Source organism: Abrus precatorius, unplaced genomic scaffold (genome assembly GCF_003935025.1).
Source record: "Abrus precatorius isolate BTA unplaced genomic scaffold, Abrus_2018 Scaffold6, whole genome shotgun sequence".
NCBI lineage: Eukaryota > Viridiplantae > Streptophyta > Magnoliopsida > Fabales > Fabaceae > Abrus > Abrus precatorius.
The window spans coordinates 10,847,572-10,854,562 of record NW_020874406.1 but is presented as its reverse complement, the minus strand read 5'-3'; the positions used below and the strand labels follow the sequence as shown (position 1 = coordinate 10,854,562).

Sequence of the window (6,991 nt, the reverse complement as noted above, 5' to 3'; positions counted from 1 at the left end):
GAGCTCTATTTTGTTACTGAAAATAAGATTTTTTATACTTGTATGGATGTGGCTATGGGTACTTGTTTGTGAATATATGTCTAAATGATTTTGTTGATAACATGAGTTTTCTTGTCCTTGATGAATTGAAATGGCATGTGTATTGGAAATAAATGTATGTATGAGATGAACTTGAACAAATTAGAAAGAGAAAAGGATGAATAATATGTTAGTATAAGGATAATAAATTCATATTATAATGACTAATCAGAGGAGTAGAGTCATAATGAAAAACATGGAAATGAGATGAGAAATATGAAAAGAGAAATGAAGTGAGAAAGGAAAATGATAAAGACAAGTTTGGATAGTTCAAAAATACACTAGAGTGTGAAAGATGAAGGCGATTTGAGAAATTTTGAGAAAATGAGAGTGATGTATGCTTTTCTTGTAGTTTTATTGTACGCAATAATGATAGTTCTGGTATTATATTTACTTTAGAAATGACTATAGGATATGATGTTCCCTTAGATTACCCTAGCTATCAAGAAACTTGGGCCTAACTCACCTCACTCTCATAAGCTAGCTTATAAGAGGAGGATTGCCCTAACCCTTATAAGGAGTATTCAAACTCTATTCCGAACCAATGTGGGACATCTTAATACTAGTAGTGGTAGAATCCACCATATCATATGTGTAGTTATATACAGAGGTTTGACTAGGCTACCAAATGCATGAAACTATGTGTATACTTTTATGGGCCATGATCAACATAGGAGATCAAGCCATTACACCGCTGAACAGATCACAGACCCTGAATTGGTAGTTGACGAGGGTGACCTTGATGAAGACAAAGACTTATCTTCAGAAGAGACAGCAAAGATAAGGGAGTGGTTTAGGGATGATGACTAGTAGCATCTTCAGTCCCTTGGTAGATAGATTGCTCGTTAGGACTTAGGACTTGTTATATTTTTGTATTTTGTAAATGAGTCCTAATGTATTTTAAAGTTATATTTTGCAAATGTTAACTTGTAAATTTATGAGAATAATATATATTAATATTATTTCAACTTTTCACTTAAATTTGTTTAATTTCCATTACTTTGTCATTTAAATTTTTATAAGCATGAGTAAATTAAATGAAATGTTTTATATTTTCGCACTTGGTATTCTATGAGTAAATGAATTTAATTTAATTTTCCTTCTCGAATCCAAAATTAATTTTCCTACTGTATTAAATAAATAAGAATATTACCAAGTTAACAAACATTTAAGATGTTAGTATATTCAGAATGTTATTTATAATAATAGGTTTAATCCAATTAAGCACTTTCATATATTATAATTGACAAATTTGGAACCTCTAAAGTGTAAGAATTTTACACCAAATACAAAGAAGCATTCTCCCATCATTATTATATGTCTTTATAAAAATTGTCCCTGAAACATCAAATAACAAAAAAAATCAATTATCAGAAAGAAAAAGAATACTACTCAAAACCAAATGAATTAACAAAAAAAATTAGATATCAATATAATTAAATCTAATACAATAAAAAAAATAAAAAAGTACATTCTATACATGCTCAGGATATGAGGAATTAACTTTTATACATAAGTAAAATAGATTTAACAAATGAAGGAATTGTTACATGCAATGTTAAAAATTTAAAATAATCTCATTACATGGTTCAATGTATTTGATTTTTTAAGTTAAGGTAAACAAGATTATATGTAGTGATAGATAATAATTTATGAATCTATACCTTGTAGATTTTAAGGGCATTTTAAGAGTTCATGCACGAACTTGGTGCATGTTATTAGGACAAGAATTATGTTGTGTTAGCACACTAGACATTACCTAAGTGCATTATCTGTTTTCACAACCTTCATCAACATATTATCTAATTTCATTGGTTAAATAAATAATTTACAAAAGAAAAACATGAGACCAAAAAATGCCATATTTTGGTTTGGTGAATAGAAAATAAATTCTCTCATTTCTTGTTCAAACATAAAATTGGTTGGGTGAACCATGAACAACAATTTTGTAACCCCTTCCCAACATTGCTTTTATTAAATTCCCCAAGCTCCACTATTAACAGCAAAAGCATGTAGCAAATCAAGAGAATAATACTTTCTTGCTTCACCATCCCAATAACCTCATATTCTATTAATTCTTCTGTGAAAATGATGAGGTTTGACACCACTTTTCAGTGGTGAAATAATCAAAGTTGTCCATCCTAAAAGGAGACAGTAGTGTCCGAAACATTCAATCACAATAATTCTGCAGAGTTCAGCCCACTGTGCACTCACGTATACATCTAATTCTAAGAAATCTTGTTACTGCATCAACACACAATAGTTTCACACAAGCACATTCATTCAGTTACATTAATTGGAATTAGAAATAATACAACAAGTAAGGTGCTTTAAAACATTAGACAACAAGTCATTAAAGTACAATTGGCTAGTGCAGCAAAATTTAGTGTCAAATAGCATAAACTACAGTATGCAGTAAACAAAATGCAGAAGGTGTGTCGTAGTGTTTTGTTTGATACATAAATAGTATGATCAATAGAATGTAGCATACCAAATTCAAAGGCAATACAATAGATCACTAATTGCATAAATATCATGCACAAAGTGTATAGGGTGCAGATTGCTAAATGTGTAGTGTGATGATTTATTAGTTGCGGAGTGGTTTTTCTAAATTCTAATCAATTATGCAATATGCAAAGATTTTTAGGCTTTTTAAGTTAGAATATGTAGAGGTGGTGACTTCCAAAAGTGCTCTTTCTTATGCATAAATAGTTATGTGAACAGGTGCATGATGAATCCATATTTTGACTAATATTTTAATGTAGTTTTAATCCATTTGATAAAGAAAATATGTTAGAAAAAGCAGAAAAACTGATAAAAAGATAATGATTGAAGATTTTCTTTAAATACATAGTTGTTTTAGAATTTGTGAATTTTCTATGTAAAATTTAAGAATTTATTATGTTTTTGTAGGATAATATGAGCCAAGTGCATGAGGATGGAAGATCAATGGAATGATAGAGGAAAAGTGGCAATTCTGGACTTAAAGAACAAGATTAATGGAATGAAAGTTGGGCGTGATCACCATTGTTAGTGAAAGTGATCATTCCAGAGCATAAATGAGGAATATAGTCTGGGCGTGGTCACTCTTACCAGCGAAAGTGAGTGTTCCAGAGAGTCTCTCAAAAGAACATACTGGGTGTTATCACTCTTGCTGGCGAAAGTGAGCGTTCCAGAGAGTTTTAAAATCAGCAAGGTTCTGTGTGGTTACTCTTCCTGGAGAAAGTGAGTGTTCCAGAGGACTTCAAAACCAACAAGATTCTGCGTGGTTATTCTTGCTGGTGAAAATAGATGTTCTAGACAAAAATGTATCAAGGCAAGTTGCGCATTGCCACTTTTACTGATGAAAGTGAACACGCGCACTCCTCGACCTCCTGCGTTGCTACTATTTTCAGCAAAAGTGAATGTTCTAGTCTTCCAGAAACTATATGAGCCTCTGCGTGGCCACTCTTGTGGAGCAAAGTGATGACGCGTAGAGGCAGGAATTCTTATAAATACCAGAGCAAGCTCAGGGCTCGAGGTCTTTTGCTTATTTTCTGTTTTTCACTACATTTCTTCATTGAGAGATAGTTAGAGAGAGGAGTGGGGTTGAACGACGAGCTCCAAGAAGAGGAATTGGATTGGGGATCGTGAAGATGGATCTTCTGCGTTTCTTTTCTTCTTCTCCTTCTATCTCTTTCTTTGTTGCAATGTTTGCTTAATTCTTCATAGTTAGGAGGTTATGGACCTTGAATTGATGTATCTATTCGATTCTTGCTTCTGAACTTTGAATTCTTGGATTAATTGAGTTGTTAATTTTGCTTTCTATGTGATCTTTGAATGGAAATTACATTGATTAATAACAGAGGAACTTTTACCAATGGAAATTAGAATTGATTCTCAGATCTGAATTAACTACCAGAATTGGAGATTTCTTAGGGATAAGCAAAACTTAATTCTGTAATCCTATGGTTCTGATTCTTAATGCAACTTGAAGTTGAACTTCACCTAAGGAATTAGGGTAGTTTAGTTAATTGTTAGGATCAATGAGTTAAGGGATTAACCTTTGACTATTAATATGTGAAACTGATTGTTAATTAACCAAGTACTTGAATGTTCAGAGGCATAGTTGAATTGATATTGATATTCTGGTGAAATAAATTCCTAAATATCATTCATTCATTTCTAATCTCAACATCAAATCCGTACTTTGTTTTCACTGCAAGTTTCTTACTTTTTAATTGTTCTTGTTTCTTATTTTTTGTATGTTACAATTCTTCCAAATTTATATGACTTAACTAGTTATTGTTCTGTGAAGTGATAATTAAATTCCTAATTCCCTGTGGAGATGATACTTTGATCTTGAAATTACTCATTACTTGCTGCAATTCCTAGTGCACTTGCTAGTGTTAGAAATTGTACAACAAGTTTTTGGCGCCGTGGCCGGAGAATTTGAGTTTCAATATCATTAGTAATAGAAAAATTGCTAGATTGAGTTCTTGTTTTCTTAATTTTTCTCTGTAGATTAGTGTTACATTCAGGGACTTTGTTTTTCCTTTAATTAGATAAGTATAGAATAATAGTAAAGAATTTCTGCATAATTTGCAATTGTTTAGATTGAAATTTTATATGCTTTTGCTGATATTTTTCTGCATAATCTTTGTTGTGCATTTCTAAATATTGATTTGTAGTCTAATTTGGTTTCATTTTGATTTGTATATGCGTGGTAAAAACAAAAATAAATCAACTATGGTCTTTGATCCTGACATAGACATAACCTTAAGAAGATTAAGAAAAGAGGCTAGAGCAGAAAAATTCATAGGAAGTGATAGTGAATTAGAAGTTGTCCATTCTCCAGAAGTTCAGAATACTCTTATCCAAAAAGGAACACCTACATCTCTAGGACAGTCAATTCTAGAAATAGAGATGGCAGAACAACCTAGGATGAGAACACTAGGAGACTATGCAATTCCAAACATGCAGGGATATAACTCTTCCATAGTAAGGCCAACTATTCAAGCTAATCACTTTGAAATAAAACCAGCCTTACTACATTTAGTGCAACAGGACCAATTTTCTGGTGGAATTTATGATGATCCTAATATGCATATTTCAAATTTTTTGTAGCTATGTGATACTATAAGAATGAATGGAGTAAGTAAAGATGCCATAAGACTAAGATTATTTCCATTTTCTCTAAGAGACAAAGCCAAATGCTGGTTACAAGCTCAACCACAAGGAAGCATCATAACTTGGACAGAGCTAGTGAATAAATTTCTAACCAAGTACTTTCCTCCAACCAAAGCTGCCAAGTTGAGAGGAGAAATTACATCTTTTGTATAGCAGAAAGGAGAGTCATTGTATGAAGCTTGAGAAAGATATAAAGAGCTGTTGAGGAGGTGTCCACATCATTGTATTCCAGACTGGATGCAATTGGAGACTTTCTACAATGGAATGAACACAACAACAAGAACCATGGTTAATGCAGCTGTAAGAGGTTTTTTAAAATGAAATCTTTGGAAGAAGCTCAGAGAATCATTGAAATGATGGCATCATCAATGTATCAAAACTCAAATCCAAGGAATGCAGGGAGAAGTACTGCATATGAAGCCAAGATTTTAGAAACTTTTCTTGCACAGAATTAATAGCAAAACCAGATATTTTCAGAACAAATAGCTGCCTTGACTCAGCAAATTAGTAATCTTTAAGCAGGAAGTATACCAACAAGTCAACTAAACTTTGATTTTTGTGGAGGAAATCATGCCAATGGTGCATGCGATGCATCTACAAGTGAATCACAGGAACAAGTGAACTATATGAGCAATTTTCAGAGACAACAACCTTCCTTTCCACCTGGATTTCAATTTTCAAATAATATGAACCAACAGTACTCTAATTGGAATAATCAATATTCTGCTGCTAAGAATTCTAACTCTAATTTGTCTTTTTCTAATACAGGTCCAGCAGCACAACAACCTTATTTTTAGAGGAATCAATCCACTCAATCTCAAGGAAATCAGAAATTTTCCAAACCTATGAATGAAAGGTTGACCGATGGAGCAAACTATGCTGCAATTCATGAAAGTAACTCCAACCAGCTTCAAGAATCAACAAGCTTTTATGAAGAAGTTGGAAACACAAATTGGACAGTTAGCTGAATAGATATCCAGCAGAGATGAAGGAAGATTTCCAAGTAACACAGTAATAAATCCTAAGGAGCAATATCAAGCCATAAGTACAAGGAGGGGAGCTGTGGTTGCAAGTCCTAAACCTACAGAAAAGAAAGTAAGTGATGCAGTAGAAGAAAGGAGAATTGAACAAGATCTGCAACAAGGAAACTTTAAGCTATTGAAAAGAGATCATTCAGAATAAAAAATAGAAATTCCTATGAATTCTGAGAGGAAAACCAAGAAGCAGCTCTTTGAAGATGCTTGTAAGCCAATAGATCCAGAAAAATACAAGAGGCTGCCTTATCCTCAAAGAGTTCAGAATCCTAAATAGGAGGAACAATTTGAAAGATTTTTGAATGTTTTCAAGAAATTACAAATTATCATTCCTTTTGCATAAGCTTTGGAGCAAATGACTTCATATGCAAAGTTTATGAAAGAACTACTATCCAGAAAAGGGAAGCTAGAGCACGACAAGACAATACCCTTGATAGAGGAATGCAATGTCATTCTCAAGAGAAAGCTTCCTCAAAAACTCAAAGATCTAGGATTTATCAACATTCCATGTGAGATAGGACATTGTACTGTAGACAGAGCACTATGTGATTTGGGAGCAAGCATTAACTTGATGCCTTTAGCTATTATGAAGAAACTAGGCATAGAAGAAATGAAACCCACCAACATCACACTGCAACTAGCTGATAGATCATACACTTATCTGTATGGAGTTGTTGAAGATTTATTAGTTAAAGTTGATAAGTTCATTT

The 6,991-nt window shown here is 32.8% G+C and overlaps 1 non-coding gene across 1 annotated transcript; it reads right to left on the bottom strand.

The window, feature by feature from the left end:
* Window positions 1-5,367: 5,367 nt before the first annotated feature.
* On the bottom strand, window positions 5,368-5,474 carry LOC113870530. The gene has a single exon (XR_003505553.1). It is a non-coding gene; the product is annotated as a small nucleolar RNA R71 (small nucleolar RNA).
* Between the last annotated feature and the right edge of the window lie 1,517 nt (window positions 5,475-6,991).